Source organism: Pleurodeles waltl, chromosome 12 (genome assembly GCF_031143425.1).
Source record: "Pleurodeles waltl isolate 20211129_DDA chromosome 12, aPleWal1.hap1.20221129, whole genome shotgun sequence".
Taxonomy (NCBI): Eukaryota; Metazoa; Chordata; class Amphibia; order Caudata; family Salamandridae; genus Pleurodeles; species Pleurodeles waltl.
Genome location: NC_090451.1, coordinates 124,533,601 through 124,553,777, shown reverse-complemented (window position 1 = coordinate 124,553,777; position 20,177 = coordinate 124,533,601). Strand labels below are relative to the sequence as shown.

The window sequence follows — 20,177 nt, the reverse complement described above, 5'->3', positions numbered from 1 at the left end:
ATGATGGAACATCATGCCACACACCAATGCCCAGTGTAGAGAACATCATGCCACACACCAATGCCCAGTGTACGGAACGTCATGCCACATACCAATGTCCGTATCAGAACCGCCATGTCAAAGCACCGCTGAACAGGGCAAAGACCGCTATGGCAAAGCACCGCTGAACAGTCCAGAACTGCCATGTCAAAGCACCGCTGAACAGGGCAAAGACCGCCATGGCAAAGCACTGCTGAACAGTCCAGAACCGCCATGGCTAAACACCGCTGAACAGGGCAAAGACTGCCATGGCAAAGCACCGCTGAACAGTCCAGAACCGCCATGTCAAAGCACCGCTGAACAAGGCAAAGACCGCCATGGCAAAGCACCGCTGAACAGTCCAGAACTGCCATGGCTAAACACCGCTGAACAGGGCAAAGACCGCCATGGCAAAGCACCGCTGAACAGGGCAAAGACCGCCATGGCACAGCACCGCTGAACAGTCCAGAACCGCCATGTCAAAGCACTGCTAAACAGTCCAGAACTGCCATGTCAAAGCACCGCTGAACAGGGCAAAGACCGCCATGTCAAAGCACCACTGAACAGGGCAAAGACCGCCATGGCAAAGCACCACTGAACAGGGCAAAGACCGCCATGGCAAAGCACCACTGAACAGGGCAAAGACCGCCATGGCAAAGCACCGCTGAACAGGGCAAGCACCGGGTAGGAATGAATGGACCGCCACATCAGGCATCCTTATCCCATGTGCAGCTGGGACAGTGACAGGACAGGAACTTTCACAGGGAGATTTATCGAGTCTGGGCACCAGTCCCCCCCAGTACCAGTGGAGACCTGCATCTACTTGAGAGACTGTGGCTTTGCAATCCCCAGGATGGCACAGTGGGCAACCCACCCACTGTAGAGACTTGAGAGACTGTGGCTTTGCACTCCCCAGGATACATCAATGGGCATGGAGCCCCGTCGTGGATCTGGCTTTGCAGTCATCCGGCTGAGGTGCCCCCCCTTCCCTTCCCCCTGAGGTGCCTGCAGTATTTCGATCTGATGCCCCGGCAGTGTTCTCTCCAATTGTGGTCAGGTATCCTTTGTGTGCCTCGCCCATGCATTTTTGGACTGTTGGTGCCCGGACATTGTTATGTACATATCTGCACTACTTCTCGTATTGTATATAATTATGACTGATTTTCATATATATATCTGTATATTTTTGTATGACATGTATATTGCCACATTACAATGTTTGACCAAATTTCGCTTTGTCTTTTCATTCTTCCGGGGGGATTGTGGGTTGTTACTGTGATTTTTGTGAATGCATTGGTGTTTATGTTGTAATATGCGAGGGTAGGGGTGGGGGTGTTTGGTGGGTGTCCCCCTAACTTTTGCCTCCCCCATGTTGTAGGTGCAGTACTCACTGTTGTCTTCGGCGCCTACGTAGCTGTTGGTCGTAGAGGAGCAGAAACACAAGGGCAGGGAGTATTTGGAGTTCCGGGTCCATGGAGTCCTCGTTCCTCGTGGGATGTGTTCAGGTGAGCATTTTCCCATTGCCAAAGCTGTTTCCGCCGTGTTTTTAACCACGGTGAATCCGCCCCGGAAAAGGTGGCGGATTGGCGGGTTGTGATACTATGGGCGGTACATTGTCTTCCGCCTGTCTGTTGGCAGTGATCGCCGCGCTGCTTGTCTGTACCGCCGTGGTGGGCGGTGTGTTAAAGTGGCTGTCTTTGTTGGCGGTTTCCACCAGGGTCATAATTCCATTTTTTTGGCTGCCTGCCTGTTTGCGGTATTACCGCAGCTTTAAGACCGTCCGCCAGGGTTGTAATGACCACCGTAGTCTTTAAAAGTAGCATCAATGCTCCTGGAGAGGTTCTGAAAACTTTACCAAAACAACAGATGGAACTTTGAATACTTGGCTCAATACCCTAAGAGGCAGAACTAGACACAACACTTCAGAAGTGGCTCCTGGTTTGGAAATAATAGGATAGATTGGTGTCTAAAGTGGAAATCAAATGACCAGGGGAGGCAGCGAGGGTTAGACAGTTTATTCCAAAGGAGCCCTTTAGAAATGTACCCGGCACTCCAGACAGGGCCTTACTTGTGCTGTGCACCCTGTCCAGTTGTAAAAATGCTTGTTTTCTGTTGGTTTTATTACTGCTCCTTCTGCACCCCACCATCCCTTTTGGCCTATCCACGGTCTTTTCAGATAAGGGAAATGTATTGTCTCTGGGAATGAGATACGTATGGAATGTCCCCGCATTCCATGCTGGAACAGGTGGTTGAGGAATGAGAAAACAAGGCGCAGTGTGAGAGGGTTGAAGCAATGGTGTAACAAAGGTCACAGCGGTGCCGGGGGCAAGCTCTATGGCCACCCTCAGAAGAGGACCCTCGACTGAGAACTCCTGAGTGAGTCTGAAAGGGAGCCCCCTTCATGAACTTTGCAGCTACGCCCCTCAATTTTTGTTCCGTAACTGGGTTGGAGTGCTGGGCAGTTGCTTCCTCTTCATATTGTACTGAACTTGATTAAAGATAAAATATAGTGCACCGCTTCTAGTCATCTCTTCTTGAGGAAGCTTGCAATGCGGCTGCCTGTGCTGTAATTATCTGGTTCTGGAGCTTAATTTGAGCTGGGAGTTTACTCTTGGGCACCGGCGCTCATTTTCAGGAACCAGAACTTATGTTTCTGCAGCAGACATTCACCAAGAGCAAGACAGGGTCAAACACGCAAAGCAGTAAGAAGGGTGAAGATCTAAACAAGAAAAACAGGGAGAAAGGAAGAACATGCAAGAGTTAGATACATAGGCAGGGAGTGTCTGGTAGTGCATAGACGAGCCACGATGTCGAGTCAGAATTATGCACTCTTGGTATTTGGCTCACCAATATTAATGCCATCCCGACTGTACAATGATGTGGGTGCAGCTTGGGATATTGTTTTCACTTCACAATGCCAAACAGGTTGGATTCGAAAATCAAAGATAATCGTGGTCGGGGGGGGGGGGGGGGGGGGAGAGACAGCAGATGCTCAATTAAATACCAAAACGCGTTTTTAGCTTTCAAGGAGGATTATGGTTTACCTGTGACAACTTTAAAAACAATATTAACAGGGTAAGCGGAGAACACATTTCAAAACAGTATGTTTTATTGGTCTAGAATAAACTTTTTTTTTTTTTTTTTTTAAAGGCACTACTGAGATTCAAACTCAGGATCTCCTGTATACTAGACAGGCGCTTTAACCAACTAAGCCACAGCGCCCTGAGAATTGATGTGTTTGTACAGTGATTAGGGTGTAAGTGTCAACGGTACCAAATATTCATACTTTTGCTATTTTGTTTTACCTTCTAGCAAAAAAGAAGACGGAGAAGAAATCCTGATAGTGGAATGGAAAAAAATACAAAATAGGTCATGAAAAATGCTTATCACTCACTATACGTTCTTATTTTGTAATGTTTTCAAATGGGTGAACACCATACAGGGGTAGACGAAGTGCTCAAAACTTACATTAAACACAACAATATTAGAGTGCAATGATAAAGGTTACCAATGTAAGCAATATAATTAAACTAAGGCTTACATAACCCACGCGCTCCTTCCTACACCTCTCGTGACCTCTGGCCGCCCCATCTAAAACTCGACACTCTCCGAGTGAAAGTGCCTAGGGTCGTGCAGCCCGGATTCAAACAGCGCTTCAAAACGTGCACTATGAGAGGCCCATGAAAACATGGCGGAGGCTGGAGTCACAGCAACAGGAGGGGTCCTGTGACCCATCAATGGCTATAAAGTGTTTCTGGTAAAACCATCTGCCACCAGAGCTCACTTGTATACCAGAATAAACAACAGCCCTAAGTGCTGTTACTTTAAGCGGTTAAGTTGCATGCGTTAATTTTCTAATAAAATGACCTACAAAGTCAAAAAGTGAAAAAAACGGGCCCGATGTCTAATGTAATTAGCTACTAACCGGCCACATTTTATCTGCTGTGTAGTGTGGGTTACTCGGGTTACTCACATCACGAGAGTGTCTTCCTATGGTTGTGAGTCAAGCATTTGCACATCATCATATTTCACTCGCTAACGCATCGAGGCGCTGGAACAATCCTGAGCTGAAGCACAGCGTGCACATACCAGGAACCGATCATAATAAAGCACGTACATTGTACAATGAATGGCACTGAAGGCGCTTCACCATAAGAACCGCTGGATGAGGAACTCCAGGGAAAGATGGACTGAAGACTAGAATCGTTCCACACCCCGCCTGCCCTTTTATGCCCCAGAAAAAGAATGGCCTCTGCTCGGCAGCACCGCGCATGCTCAGTGTGCTGCACATTCTCCGCACACCCGAGCTCCTTCCATACCGCCGCTGTCACACATTAGGCTCTGAGTCCCTAACCCTTTACTTCCTGCACCATGTTTCTGCGGCCCCTCCACTCCCCTCCCCAGACCTTGGTCACTTGCTGGACCTGTTTCTATGATGCCCTTCAGTACACCGTTTATACTTTCCACACCGGAAGGTGTTCCCTTTAACCCACAATTCTCTTCTCTGCCCCATCATAAAACATCTGAATTGTTTTGCAGGAGGTGTGTGTGGCGCACCTAATCCGCTACAGCAGAGAAGAAGTTTGTTAGTGATATTATGTGTAGTCGTGGCCGAGTGGTTAAGGCGATGGACTAGAAATCCATTGGGGTTTCCCCGCGCAGGTTCAAATCCTGCCGACTACGGTTTATTTTACATAAATGTTCTCATCCTTCACTTTTTCATTATTAATGAGATCCAGTATCCCACAGTACTCACGCCTAAAACGAGTCTCCGAAATGTACGTGTGCCACGGATTATAAGGTACCTTGCTTACCTTCTGACCCACATATATCACAGCACATGACCAGGGGCATTGACAGCGTTGAGCACAACAGGTGCAGCCTAAAATATATTCCTTTTATATTCAACATGAGTGTCGCTGGTACAAAAATGACATGGTTCGAGGGCCCCATTGCTTGGATTAAGGGCTGGTTCCGTGTTTTGGACTTCTTTATGGGATTTTCCAGGACTATGCGAGATTGACCTTTCTCCAGTTGTAGTTTATCATGTAAATGTGGTGGGAGGCCAATATCAGGCACAATGGAATTATGTGTTTCGGAGGCAGCAGCATTTTCCGCATAATTGCGGAATTACATCTCACATCACTTATCTATCATCTGATGCATTACTGCACAAATACAAACTAAAAAAAGTCTAGCTCCAAAGGATCAAACATAATTTGAAAATTCTTTGGAAAGGTTAACTGCACTCCATTCCATAAATATGGTGCCAGGCTGGTGCACAGAAATGGTGCAAGCCGGTGCTAAACTTTTTGGTGCAAAACTGAGTTAGTGCAGTTTTGCAGCATAAAGTATAAATAAGGGCCAATATTTTGTAAGTTTGTGCCACTTTTTCGTCAAAAAATTACGTTAATGCGGCGCAAAAAAAGTATAAATCAGGGCCTTGGTGCTAGACGGGTCTAGCATCAAAGTATAAATATGGAGTTAGTTTTGCACCGAATTAGAGTAAAAAGAATTACGCTAATTTGGTGCAAACAGAGTATAAATATGCCGCAGAGTATAACTATGCCCAGAAATATGGCGTTAAGGCCATAGATTCATTTTTTGCACGGGAACGCCTACCTTGCATCTCATTAAGGCAAGGTAGGTCTCCACTTCTAAAAAATGACTTTATCTTCATAAATTTGGCGCTAGACGGGTCTAGCACCAAAGTATAAATATGGAGTTAGTTTTGCACCAAATTAGAGTTAAAACAATGACGCTAATTCGGTGCAAACAGAGTATAAATATGCCCCTGGGTGTGCTCATAAATGTGAAATGTCTACATTTGAGCGCAAATGCCATGTATGGTCCAACATAAACTTGCCGTTATCTAGTTGTGTTTTTTTTAAGGAAACACAAAAAAAACTGAACATTCTGAAAACATGAGCTGAGGCAAAAAGAAAAATGATTGCGCCACAACTAACATAAATGCCCAGAAGAGAACAAAACTTAAAATGCCAACATCTAAGCGCGAATGCTGTGTGTGTGTTTAAAAATAACTGTAATGCCTATCTTGTTTGCAATATTACTTTTCCCCAGTTTCCCTTTGTAAGTATCCTAATTACAGGCCCATTTGAGAATCCAAACTAAAACCTAGACACACAGCCTTTGATCCTTGTGCCTCGTCACAGCAGGATTATCTCCACACTGTAGCACCGACAAAACATGGAGAAGTGTGAACGATTTACATCCAAGTGAAATAGAAAGAGACAAAATAAAGCTTCCTGCCCCACAATGAGTGACTGAAACCTCCTGCTTCTGCCCTGAACCCAAATGTATTTACAATTGGAATCCATGTCTGAATATTTAACTTGCCTACATACTATTCAAATATGGTGCACAACAGCAACCATACCCACTAAAATATGTAAAAACGTTTCCTCTCCAAGGAGCATTCATTCAGTGAAATTGATTAAACTGTACACACACTTCCCAATACTCATAAAGTTTTTGTAAAACCAATAACCAGAGCAGCTCCCTTCTAACCTAGTAGCAGACAGCAAAGCTCATTGTGAGCCCCGGCCGAACAGACTAGAGTCACCCTAAATGAAGCCATTGGGGTAAGGCTCACCTTCATTCATCACTGCTTGTTCCTGGAGCGCCTTACAGTGGTGGAAAAACAACAAGAGCACTGAAATAAAAAAAACAAATTAAAAGAATGATACAATAAGGACGACTAATGCACCTGTCACTCTAAGTTTTCGTAGCCTCTATAAATAATAACAAGACCCTTTTATACAGCACACCCAAAAAGAGTTACGCTGCAGCATTAAAATAATATAAATAGAAATAAAAAGAGAAGCCAAAGTAAGATCATGAGCGGTAATACATTGCAGCACCAGTGAGCAAGGTAGCTCAGTGTGTGGCGCGCCTGCTGCTTAGAGTGCGCAATGAATGCAATAAATATTCCAGGTGCAACACTGAGGCGCACCATAATTGTTGTATGAATAAATATTAATTTAGAGGTTTGTAAGTTATGAGGACTCATGGCCTGTGCCACCACTGAGTGAGATAGCTGAATAGTAGTGCATCTGCCACTGCGAGCAGCCACAGCCACGTGCAAAGAGGGTCTAAAGTCTTTAATAAAACAAGAGCAAAACACCAACAATCTTAAAGAAAAGGTGTGCTTTAAAAAAAAAAAAGATAAACATACATATACATTGCACCACCAGTGAGCGAGGTAGCTCAGTGTGTAGGGAGCCTGCGGCTGAGAGTGCGCAATGAATTAAATAAATATCCCAAGGGCAACACCGAGATGCAACATAAATGTTGTAGAGAAAAATATTAATTTAGAGGTTTGTATTTTATAATTCTCACTGCATGCACCACCACTGAGTGAGATAGCTGAATGGTTGTGCATCTGCCGCTGTGAGCAGCCATAGCCACGTGTAAGAGGGCCCAAACTCTTTAATAAAACAAGAACATAACACACATGATTCTAAAGTAAAGGTGTGCTTTATAAAAAGATAAACATACAAATACATTTCACCACCAGTGTAAGAAGAAAAGAAAAAAAAAAACAGAACATTCTGAAAACCCGAGCTGAGGCAATAGAAAAATATAGTGCGCTGCTACTAATATCAGTGTCCAGAAGGGACTGAAATTTAAAAATTCAACATTTGAGTGTGAATGCCACCATCATCTGTTCATATTTTTTTAGGAAAGACAAACAAAAACATTCTGGAAACAGGAGTCGAGGGAACCAAATGCTGTGTGTGTTGCTAAACTAAAAATGCCAACAAAACACAAATGATGGACAGAATGCGGGACCAATTAAACATTCACCCCCAGTCACAGATCTGGGTTAGATCCATCAATTCTTTTGCTCACCATGCCACCCCAGTTTGGACCTAGCCATATGCAAATCAGTCTGGACCCTGTTCCTGGCTGAGGAGGGGTGATACCCCAAAACTGGTCCCAGGATGCTTGTTTCCAGTCCAGGGAAGACCTGGCCTGGCAGTTCGGGCTGGACTGTTTCATGGGGAACAGGGTCAAGACTGATTTCCATATGGCTGGGTCCAAAGTGGGATGGCATGGCCGTCTCCCTATGTATGAGCCGCCCCAGTTTGTATTAAAGAACTGTTAGTTTCTCATACTGTTGTGTTATCAGTGAACCCTTGTGAACAGGCGTTGAGCTGCAGCCTAGAGCACATTATGGTGTATTTACTGCAAACATCTCGTGCTCTTAGATCTTTTCTTAACGCCCTTCTACTGCTTCTCAGTTTAGTGCTCTGTGGGCACAACTGTTCCCGCAGCAAGCTGCACATTTAGAAATGGTGCTTGTTCAGGGAAAAATAAAAGTAATTTGAAAATATATCCAAAGAAAAAATACAACTGAAGAGCGCAAATATTTAACCATGAACCCTGATTGGATTAAAATTAAAAAAAAGAATCTGAGAAAACTCTAGCAGAGGATGGTTTCGATCCATCGACCTCTGGGTTATGGGCCCAGCACGCTTCCGCTGCGCCACTCTGCTGCTCTGTGGTTACGGCGTCAGGTCTGCTATATCATGCTGCGCGCAGCAGTGACGTCCCTAGTGACTCTGAAATTAGCCAATCAGAAAACAGCGACTCATGACACTCCAAACACTTGCCAGGACAGAGTTTTACCGCTAGAAATGCTACATTGGATTATCTCCTCCCTTCTCATTTGCGGAAACATGGTAGAACCGACGAGTGTGAGAAATGGGAAAGGAAGACGAATTCACACACTCGCTTCCCTTGTGCCACATTTAGGGGATGTCTTGCCGACTCGCACTGTCAGTGGACAGACGTTTGCCACTTTCTAAATACAGATCCCCCTTTTATTTCCTTTTCTCATCACCCAGGCTGGAGATGCTGGTCTTTGAGTACGTCCTGGAACCCACGATCGCTGCCAAGATCCAAAGGAAGCTCCGGGGCACTTAGTAAATAATTTTTTTTTTTTTCCTGAGGAAATTGCAAAAAAAAAAAAGAGACAGCCCCCATTATTCCAGGGAATTTTGCCGCCAACGAACCTAACTGGAGTGTTAACTTGTGCTCGGTAGCAGGAGCCTCAGCCCACTGAGTTGTCTGCCCCAAAGAACAACTCGGACTTTAGTACCAGATGTTGCTCGCATCTTGAGTCATATTGTAGTTCGACACCTTTACTGTGGAATTACATTTTGTATTTTATCTTTAAAGTGATACCGACGCCTGGACGTGGATCGTCAGTGCATGTATTTAATTCTGGCAAACTTAGCCTTGGACAAAGCCACCAATTGCCCCCTAAAGACAACCTTTGTTGCTTGACCACAGCTGCGGCTTACTGTCGATGTCTCCTACATCACAAACCCTCGGCCCAGAGATGGAACATTCTGACTTCCACGGGATGCAAGTGGGGAGTGATAGAAGTAGACGGGATTGAAATTAGAGCATGTGTCTTCTCAGTAAATGGCACCATGGGAAACAGCACCCCTGGAAGTGACATAACAACACCTCGCACATCATATGTATCACTTAGGAAGCCACTGGGCAGCTAGAGAACGTGTTTAAAGGTTGAGGGCACGTCACCCCTATGATTTAAGTTCCCCAGCTCCATGCATGAAGGTTTCACCCACTTAAGTCTTTTTCCTTTCTATTCTGGGGTGTTTATATTTGGTTATCCAATTTTAAGATCAGGATTACAGTACCAGAATTCTAAGAAAAAACACCTTGACTGGCTATAAAGGCAGTACGTCATCAACTAATTGTAGGAACAAGTATCTATGGCCCTGGTGTAGGAAGAGGAAAGCAGAGCCAATCACCAGTGCTGCCTGGTGTGTTCCGTGTATGCATTCATGTGAAGGTAAAAAGTGACACACGGAATCCAGTGTGATGCTTTTTTCCACCACTATTGCAAGGAAGGTAGAATCTGGGGCAGGTTAGGTTTGGAATGAGCGTCATTGAACTTCACTTGAAAAAATGAAATGTTTACATGTTATCAATTTAAAGAAGAGATGTATAAATCAGGTGACCTAGGGTAACTCCAATTTGAAGATAGCTATGAAATTTGTAGCTGCGTTTTAGTACATGAATTTCACACAAATTGCTTAGTTTGACTTTACTGACCACTTGGCACTTGCAAGTCTGTCTGAATAACTACAACTACATTATGAGATATAAAGAGACTTCCTTGATATGCACTGGCTGCCCAGGAGCACACAGGGAGCTTGCTCCCATATGGGGAGGCTTCCCCATCCCTTGACGAAGTCCCAGTTTTGGAGGGTGGTTCCTAGATGAGGTTTGGAGGATACATGGGTTAGGCAGAACTGGGTCATCTCAGTTGAGGGACGTTGTGTCATACCATTGGCAAGTTTCTCAGCAAGTTCAGATCTTTTAATGGAACAGTGCTGGAAGTTTAGGACAGTTGAAACTGCTTAAAATTATTATAACAGCACTTTGCATTAGCAGTTTCCAAATTCTCTACCAGGTTGCAGCACTTTTAGTGGGACATTAAAGGCATTTTTCAACCTCCTAGCAGGGTTGCTGCACTTTTTGTAGAATTCTAACAACACTTTTTAAAAGTCCCTACTTTATTATATAGTTTGTGAGACTTTACCCTGTGCCTGCAGTTGTTCTACAAAAATCAGAAAAAAATCCACTCCACCTTACAGTGGTGACCTTCCCAGCCCCTTCAGAATTCTCTGGTTGTCTGTTTACTCATCTGTAGGATGGCGTATAACACTAAACCCCGAACCCCCATGACTAAAACTACCGCAAACCCCCACCCTGCCCGAAAACCTAAAACTACCCGACCCCCCACCTCCACCCCTAAAACTTAAACTACCCCAGCACCTCATCCACACTCCTAAAACTACCCTGACCCCCCACCCCGCCCCTAAAACTACCTCAACCCCCCACTCCTGCCCCTAAAACTAACCCACCCCAATAAACTAAAATTACCCCAACCCCCCACCCCTGCCCTTAAAACTACCTGCCCCCACACACCCTAAAACCTAAAAATCCCCCAACCCCCCACCCGCGCCTAAAAACTAAAATTACCACAACCCCCCACCCTGCCCCTAAAACTACCCCAACCCCCACATCTGCCATTATAACCTAAAATTACCTCGACCCCCACCCCTAAAAAACTAAAACTACCATGACCCCCATCTCTTACCCCTAAAACTACCCACCAACCCTACCCAGTCCCACTTACCTGACCACATCTTCTCCGATCCGGAGTCTGTTTTCTTCTGACTTAACCACGCATATTCGTTGTCCTGGACATGTGTGGTTAAGGCAGAGGAAAGCAGGGTCGTTGTTCATGAAAGTGTTGATCCGCTTTCGTAGATAACGACCCTCGTTGTTAGGAGTCGTTTTTTAGGGTGCTTCCCCTACACCCCAACTGCTGCCCGCCTAAAAAGCAATTTAAGGGGCAATGGAAAACAGATTAAAATATCCGCTTGTTTCTCACAGTGCAGCTGGTGTAAACATCGTAGTGTCCTCCTTTCTGAGGTGTGATTCCAGTTTCCTGTTGTATGAGCCTTTGTTACTGTTTCCTCTTGTCTGGGATGGGTTTTCTTGTGTGAGCCTTTTGTTACAGTTTCCTCTAGTCTGAGATGTTGGTGCAGTTTCTTTCCTTTGTCTTTACTTTGCTACAGTTTGCTGTTGCCTGAGGATTCGTTAGTTTCTTCTTTGTTGGACTTTGTTACAGTTTTCTGTGTCTTGAGTCTTTGTTACAGTTTCTTCTTGTTCTAAAGGTTCATACAGTTTCTTGTGGGACGCTTTGTTACAGTTTCCTCTAGCTGAAACGTTGTTGCAGTTTTCTACTTTCCAACAGTGTTGCAGTTTTATCTTGTCTCAGATGTTGTTACAGTTCCATTAACCTTGATACTTTGATGCAGTTTTCCACTATCCCACACATTGTTGCTGTTTCTTTTTGTCTGAGGTGCTGTTGCGGTTCCCTCTCCCCAGACACATTGTCCGATTTTTCTCAAGAAAGTGACACTGTTGCAGGGTTTCCTTATCCAAAGCTGGTCCAGGAACGAAGAATTAGTCCGAAAACTAACCTAAAACGTTGTATTAGTAAAAGAGAGATAATGAAGGGCGAGCCGAGCAGCGTGAGCTGGAGATATTGAGTATACATGAACGAGGCAGCAGAGGGGAGAGAGCGGCCACTGGAATGGAAGAAACATGTGATGAACCCGTTCATCTTACTCTGTTTTACTAACACTGTGTTCTAAATCTCATCTTACATATCCACTGTACCCGGCGACAACATTGGCTCAGGAATATACTTTTCAAATAGTGTAGAAAGCAGTGAACATCCGTCTCTGTGGCGCAATCGGTTAGCGCGTTCGGCTGTTAACCGAAAGGTTGGTGGTTCAAGCCCACCCAGGGACGTGCAATTTTATTTCCTGTTATTTATTTATTAGCGTAATCGGCGAAAATGCCAAAATCGGCATAACAAAGGAGTGCACAGTAAGTTTCTCACTCATTTTAACTGTCAGCCTTGAGAACCTTTTTAGACACGTGAAACGCTTGCACTGTTTCCTTTGCCAGTTAAGAATGGTATGTTGCAGTTGCTGGTGGCAGAGTGCCCAGCACACACCTGGCAAACAGACGTGTGATGTAATACTGCAGCAATACTCCACAAGCACAGGAAGGCGCATGCGCCACGACAATGAGCAGTGAGCAGGCCATTACAATTAGTGAAAGTGGGGCTGACAACCTTGTTCAAGGTACCCAAAAGCGGAAATAAATTGCTATATATTTATGTATATATTTGTTTTTTTGTTGTTATATATAGCGCAAACTTGACCCGAAGATATTAGAGCACTTTATATGAGTACCAATTACATTATATGACATGGGATTCTGTAATCGCTTTATCCTTTGCCTTTCTCTAATGTCTTTCTAATGGGCGACTTGTGACGTGAAGAAAAGATGGCAGAATTAAAGTTTTTGAGTTATCACCATTAAGTACTGACCTCACAACGCCACAGAGCCAGGAGCCAAGGTGAAAGGCAGCCCTGGTCATGGAGCATAACTGAAACAGCTGTTTAAGGCAAGTAAAAAGAGAAGGTTGATCATCTTTTACTCATTGTCTTAGCTTACATTGACAAGCAGAGAGAATGTTTATTTTATGCACTCCTTAAATAGTTGGAGAAAAGCTAGAATCTTTCTGCATGTTTCTACACACTATGAGCTACTGCAGCTTTAAAAAATAAATAAAAAATACAACATGTATTAATTGGACTGTTTCTAATATCTGTTCAAAACAAATATCTAACAGGTGTTTAATGTGCTTATTTTTGCACAAGAGATTTTATTTTTATGCTCAATGTTTCCAAACATGTTCACTCTTTCATATAAAGGAGCTGCGCACCAAAGTTTAAAGTCATTTGCTGGGAAATGTGATGGTACAAACATGTATTATATGGGATAAAGTACCTGCTGGAGCACATTATAAGGATAGTGCATGTCACTGTGGAGTTCCATATCTTTATAAAAGTATAAAAGAACTTGCCCTTCGGCCTCGTTCCTCTATGTTGTCAGAGACCTGCAATTTGCTTCTAATGTACAGCAGGGGGTGCTTTAACCTTTATATACAAGAGCACATTCATTTTTTTTCATCATGACAATTTTAAATTATCAGTCTAGACTCATATGATGTTGAGCCAACGTTGAGATTGATTCTCCAGTTCCAAAGTGGACAGCTCTGGCCACAGCACCACATCCTCTCCTCTAAGGTGTAAGGTACGGATGGACTTACCTTTTCCGCTTCTCCTCTGAACTGGGTGACAACTGATGTGGTCACTGAGGTTGTAGGGACAGCTTGCCTGCTCCGCCTTACCTTCATGAAGCTGGAATCTGCAAGATGCAAGTAGGACAGTAGAAGAAGGCCCGGGGGTCTGATTCAGCAGGTTGGAGCCAACCACGATGGAGCAGTGTTCTGCCACAGGGCCCAGAGGATCAAGAACTCTTCCCACCTTGATTTGGCACCCTTTCTGAATCTGTGAAGAGATGCTGCATATCTATACAGTGACCAGCACCTACTTGATGAACCTCTCTTCCGTTTTTGTCTTGCTTACATTGTGTATTTTTTGTGGGACACAGGGAGTGGGTTATAAGTAAGGAAATGGGGAAATGCTATTGCATTTTATTCTTTTAATGTCTGGCTAGGGCCTGTGTAGGGGAAGACATGAATGGTAACACTAGCTGAGCTGGTGATGAAGAGGGGAGATGATTTCCGTCCAGTGACCGCTGAGTCTGTTAAGGGGGGTTACTCTTGCCCTATATTCAGAGATGTCATAGACCTCTCTTTGTCTCTGGAAGTGACATTTGAGGGGGGACCTCCTGTCTCTCTCCTGCTCATATTTATTGTTATGGATGTGGCAATTGGTGGGGCCTTCTGTCTCTGTCCTAGACACCTTTATTATCTTTGTTTTTCCTTATGATTCAGCTTGGGCTTTGTTACTCAGGGAGTTTGGGGATCAGCTAAGTCTTACAGATTTCAGCTCAATTTCTCTACACCAACTTCTCTGCTCTTTATCTCAAACAGGCTTGATGGTTAAGATAATTATCCTCAATGTAAAAGGTCTTAATGCACCTAATAAACAAGAGTCTATTTGGAAACATATTAGAGATATGGCCCAGACTTAACATGTTTTCAAGAAGCACATCTTTTGCTGAAGGACCAGGAGGGAGACTATGAAACAAAGCTTACTAACTATACACCACTCATCCAGCGCATGGAATAACCGTCATGCCCAAAACCAGGACGGTTGATGTCGGAATGACTTCAGCCTCTGACTCTGCATCGGCTGTGTTTTAGGTAGATGGGGTGTCTGTGCAGCAGAGGGGGTTTGGTGTCTTTTCCCCTCACTATTAGGTGATGAACAGATTGACATATATTTTGAAATTAATGAGAGTGGGAAGATATTGCCTGGTGGGGTTTTGAATGCCTTCAAGGCAGTGGTTCATTTCATATCCGCTGCTGTGGAAAATCTATGCCTTTACAAGTTGGAGGCCGACAAACCGGAACAGGAGATTACAGATTTGGAATGCGGCACATGACGAACAAGATGGAGCTTGCTCTTCTCTATCTTAAAAAGCACTCCAATATCTCTGGGGACAAAGTTCAGACTCACTTCACTAACATGCTAAGGTCCAGACAGCAGAAATAATATATTGAGGAGATCCCTTAGCAATGAGGCTATTCGTACTGAAAATTTGGACAAATCAAAATATTTTTTTTCACCTCTACTCTGCTCTCTAAGCAGGAGGATCAAGCTCTCTGGAAGAGCAGGAGGGCTTCTTAGATGGGATTAGGGTTCCCAAGGTAATGTGTTACTGGTGTGAATCTCTGGAACAGCCATTCCAACCCAAAGAAGTAAAACAGGCCATGAAATCTTAGAAGTTAGGAAAAGCCCCTGTGCCAGGTTGCTGTATGCTTCAATGGTATAAGACATTTGCATCTCAGTTGGCTTCCAAATTAGTCTCCCTCTTCAATCATTTGGCTGGAGTGGGCTCAATAACGCCTACCATGAGGAAAACCCTTATCACAGTCCTCCTAAAGGCTGGCAAAGACCCTAAGCTCTGCAAATCTTATCGCCCCTTTACATTCCTTACTATAGATGCAAAGTTGTATGTTAAAACTCTAGCTACTCACCTCGTGAATTTACCTCTGTCTTTGGTACATTCAGATTAGAGTGCCTTTGTTAAGCAGCACAAGACTCATGATCATTTTCTTGCCACAGTCCACCTGGTTGGAAATGCCCGCTTAAAGAAAATGCTGGAAGTAGTTCTCTCTTTGGATGCTGAAAAGGTGTTTGACCTGTGGGCTGGTCCTTTCTGTGCTTCACCTATTTTCTTGAGAATGATCTTCTCCAACTATGCACAGCTGATGGCAAGGTTAACTCTGATGGACAGATTTCTGTGCCGTTTGTGCTATATAGGAGCACAAGACAGGGGTAGCCTTTAGCTCCACTACTATTCACTCTCTTTATCAAGCCATTGGACTGTTTGATAACACAAACTGATTTGGTGACTTATTGGTATAACGTTTGAGGTGCAGGAATATAAAATATTGGTCTATGCAAATGATGTGTTGTTATTTCTGGGGTCACCTGACTAACTCGTCCTGGCTGTTTTAGATCTGCTCGAGTCTTTCAAAGAAGTTTCCAGGTATGAAATAAACAATGACAAATCCAAGGTGCTCATTCTCATTTTGCCTACTATAGAAGTGGCAATTCTGAAAGCTTACTTTCCTTTGAAGTGAGCTAAAAACTCCACTAAAAATATTGTCAGTTATAATATCTACCCCCCATGGAGATTTGTTTTCTATTATCTTCCCTCCACTACTGGTGGGTATACAAAAGGACTTAAGCCAATGAGGGAGTCATCTCCTCTACTGGGCTGGCAGTATCAATACAATCAAAATGTCTATTCTACCACAGTTGCTATATATGTTCCCAGTTCTTGGTATTTGTCTTGACAGGGCCTACTTAAAACACATTCAACAGCAACCGCTACACTTTATATGGAAGGGCAGAACACCTAGGATTTTTCAAAATCTACTGATTTAGCCTTAGGAGGCAGGAGGGATGGCAACACCCAGGACCCTTCAATGTTACCCTGCTGCTCGTCTGACAATTGTAACAGAATGTTCCATGCTCGACTTCATACCTTAACCTGCTTTCAAAAGCCTCAGAGGCATGCTGATGCCTTTCTCATTACCCCTGTGAGCGCCACGCTGCGAGCTTGGGATAACTGTGTTTTTCTACACAGGATGAAAACTTATCCATTGTTGTATACTCCGATCCTCCATCAACATGCCAACACCTACCTTTGAAAGTACAGCTTTGCGACTTTGAAGGGACAGGGTGTCGTACGATTTCTGATATGCTTCATAAGACAGTCACCAAGACCTTGTTGCAGTGTTAGGTGATTTCGACGTTCCAGAGACCGAGCGCCTTCGTTATGCTCACACTCGGCATTTGATCACTAACCTTATCATTCATGCCATGGCCACTAGGGACAAAACCATATTTAAGAAAGTATTCTCCGTGCTTGTGGGCAATGAGCTCAAGAGGCACAACATCCAGCCTCTACAAGCTGCCTTTAGTGCATGACATCCCTGCTGACTGGAAACACAACAAGGAAAGGGATGAGCCCCCTTAAGCAGATGCTTAGGAAAGAATAAAATGTGAGGAAATCTCACCACCACAGATATCAGTAGAGAGTGTTGATCACCGGCAGCGGGCCGATGTGACCTTCCACCCTTGACTGGTGTACCTCGCACGCACAGTGCAGCGACGTGGTAGGCCGGGCCGAACTCTTCTTTCCCCAGCGCTAAGCACCGACGTTTATACGTGAACGTTGCAGCGCGCCCCTTCCAACGCCGGTTTTGCTTGAAGCAGACAGAATTGACTGCGGTGTCCTGATCCCGCTTCATTACCACTGTAGCCTTCGTGCTATGGGGCTGCGATGGGACACACAAAGACACAACACCTCGTAGTGTACATGAGGAACTGCCGGGTCACAGACCTCCTCCTTATTTATTAACTCGGACCGAAGCCGGCCCCCCGAGACCTCGCGGGGCAACAAAGTATTGTAGAGCCTGCATGGCTCTCTACATAGTGGCCATGAGTTTAAGGATGCTGGAGACGTGGTGTTTATTTGAAAGCATATTAATAACCTTTTATTCTGTGACTTGTTATTGTTTTTTAGGATAATATTGATAAGTCAGCATTTTTGTGGCTGTATAAAAGGTTGGTTGCCAGCAGTCATTTGAGATCATTTTTCAGCTCTATGCAGGTGACTGGTCTCCTGGCTGTTGTGATTAATCCTGCGTTTGCCTTGCCAGAGAAGTCTTGTCTCTCTTTAGTCCAGTTTTCCAACAAAATGGATCAGAGCAAAGAAATGGGAATACCTTGGAAGGGATATTCACTTTTCTTCTGTCTCGGTCATGAGTAGGAAAATGCAGTTCAAAATGTGGTTTGGGTGGCAATACACACAAACCCACTTCCCCGCATGTACCTCATTGTATACCATTGATGCTATAGGAGCTGTGGGTCACTTGGAGAAGCACATCACATTAGGCGGGCCTCTCTAAGGTTCAGCCATTCTGAGAACAAGTAGCACACTCACTCAAGTACATCCTGGAGTTTCGCATACCTTTTGCACCAAAAATAATGATACTGGGCCGACAACTGCTTGATTTGCAGGCACTGTGGATATAAAAATTGCAATATCTTACTAGCGAGTTGTAATTGCTTTGCAACAGAAGTTTGTTTCACTAAATGCTTGACTTTTTGATGGCCAGTTACCTCAGATCTCCATTATTTTAAACTCAGTTAGAGATTAACGCAAAAGCTATTTGTAAACTCACAACACCATATCTAAAGTGTTAAGTAGGGGTCGGCAGTGAGCTCCACTCCACTGGCGGAGTTAACAGAGTTTTTGGCACTCTGCTTGAAGTACAGAGTTTGACCAAAAACTCTGCTAGCCCGGCAGCTGAGCAGACTTCACCAGCCTGTGCACTGCGCTTACACTGTGTGCCCCATTACTGGTCCTCACTTTCCACTCAGCCCAAATTGTAGGCAGCATTTGCCCTATGACAGGCAAGGAGACTCCTACCTAAGGCTTTGCTTTCTGTCAGTCGGTGTGGAGCTGCGGCAAGCGGCTGGTGAGGGGCTGCGCCCGCACCCGCTATAGATCCAGGCCTCCCTCCTTTCACTGTCCTCAGCAGCCCGTGAGCAGTAGGCAGAGCGAGGCCGAGAGCCAGGCCGCTGGCAATGGGGACCCTGGACCCAGACAGCATTCAGGCAAGACTCCTGTTGCACTTTCTCTTGTATGAGCACACGGGGCCCGGCAATGGGCATGGGCAGTATTTGCATATGAGGGGTTCTGTGCTTGGAAAAAAGGAAACTTGTAGTCAGAGCTCCACTTGAAAAGAACCCGTCTCCCCGGCAGTGGTGTAACAAAGGCCCCTGCAGACCCTGCAGTGTAGGGGGCCCCCCGAGTACACTGTGCATGTGTGGCAGGCCCCTTACTGGGACTATGGGGAGGGGGCCTCTTCAAGGTACTTTGTAGGGGCCCACCCTCAAGTTTTGTTCCACCACTGCTTTCCAGAATCCCTAAGAAAGGAAATGGTATTATAGGGTATGGTACTGAGGCCAGCAGGGAGAGCTGGAGACTTAGGGAGTACTAGCTGCTGAGTGGTGTCCGGCAGCCCCCGCCGGAGAGAGATGTGTGCGGCCTGAGAGAGTTGTTTCGAGCCCAGTAGTAAGCAAGGCTAGGCACTGTGTGAAAAAAATAGGCTGCTGGTAGTGAGCTGGTTTGCTGCTGCTAGTGCTGGGCCCTAAAGAAACAGCAGTCTGAGACTGTGTGTAAGTGCAAAGTAAGCGGTTGCAAAGCTAGTGCAAGACATGGGGTCTGCTTGGCCCTCCGTAAAAGGTTTGTGAAGGAGGGCAGTTATTGAAGGGAACTGTGCAGGTGTGGTTGAGAATAGCAGTCTCCAGGTCTGTAGGCTATGTTAGCACAAGAGGACTGAAACAGCAGCTTTTGCTGCCTAGGCCATAGATACCACCCTGACTGCACCCGATCTCAAAAGCACTAAGCAGGTTCGGGCCTTGGTACTAGGGCAGGCGGCATTCCACCACAAATTCTTTCACTCGCTCACGGGCCCAGAAGGTTCAGATTCATCTCTTGGTAACCAACCGCTTGTCCCAGCACACGTTTGTGGTTGCTGCTTGTCTGCTTTTACGTCATATCGAGGCGATGTGTTGTTTAGGCCCCGGATTGCAGAGCAAACCCGCTGGTTTGGCTTTCGGGCCGATCACTCCCCGGCAGGCCCCACACCTCTGTCCTGCATCTCAGCCTGCAGCAGCCTCATTCCGCTCAGGCGGTTTCCCCATCGGTCTCCGGTCCACTTCTTATTATCGGGCCCCAGGCCCGCCAGGTCCCGCACCTGTCGCAGCCCATGGAGCACCCCTGACCCCTTCCCGGCCCCGGCCACCACAGGGAGGGAGGGAGGAGAAAACCAGGACGGGGGCCAGGGAATCGTGCCGCCGCTGGTCCGGGCCTACCTCAGTCTCCTCCGCCCCGGCTGCGACCAGCACCTCTTCCTCCTTGTGGTCTGCGGCCCCGCCTCCAGGCCACCCGGGCCG

The 20,177-nt window shown here is 45.4% G+C and overlaps 3 non-coding genes across 3 annotated transcripts; 2 read left to right on the top strand and 1 right to left on the bottom strand.

Moving 5' to 3' along the window:
* Positions 1-3,166: 3,166 nt before the first annotated feature.
* Positions 3,167-3,240, bottom strand: TRNAT-AGU (transfer RNA threonine (anticodon AGU)). Its single transcript has one exon. It is a non-coding gene; the product is annotated as a tRNA-Thr (tRNA).
* Positions 3,241-4,619: 1,379 nt separating this feature from the next.
* Positions 4,620-4,701, top strand: TRNAS-AGA (transfer RNA serine (anticodon AGA)). Its single transcript has one exon. It is a non-coding gene; the product is annotated as a tRNA-Ser (tRNA).
* A 7,630-nt stretch (positions 4,702-12,331) lies between these two features.
* Positions 12,332-12,405, top strand: TRNAN-GUU (transfer RNA asparagine (anticodon GUU)). Its single transcript has one exon. It is a non-coding gene; the product is annotated as a tRNA-Asn (tRNA).
* Positions 12,406-20,177: the final 7,772 nt, after the last annotated feature.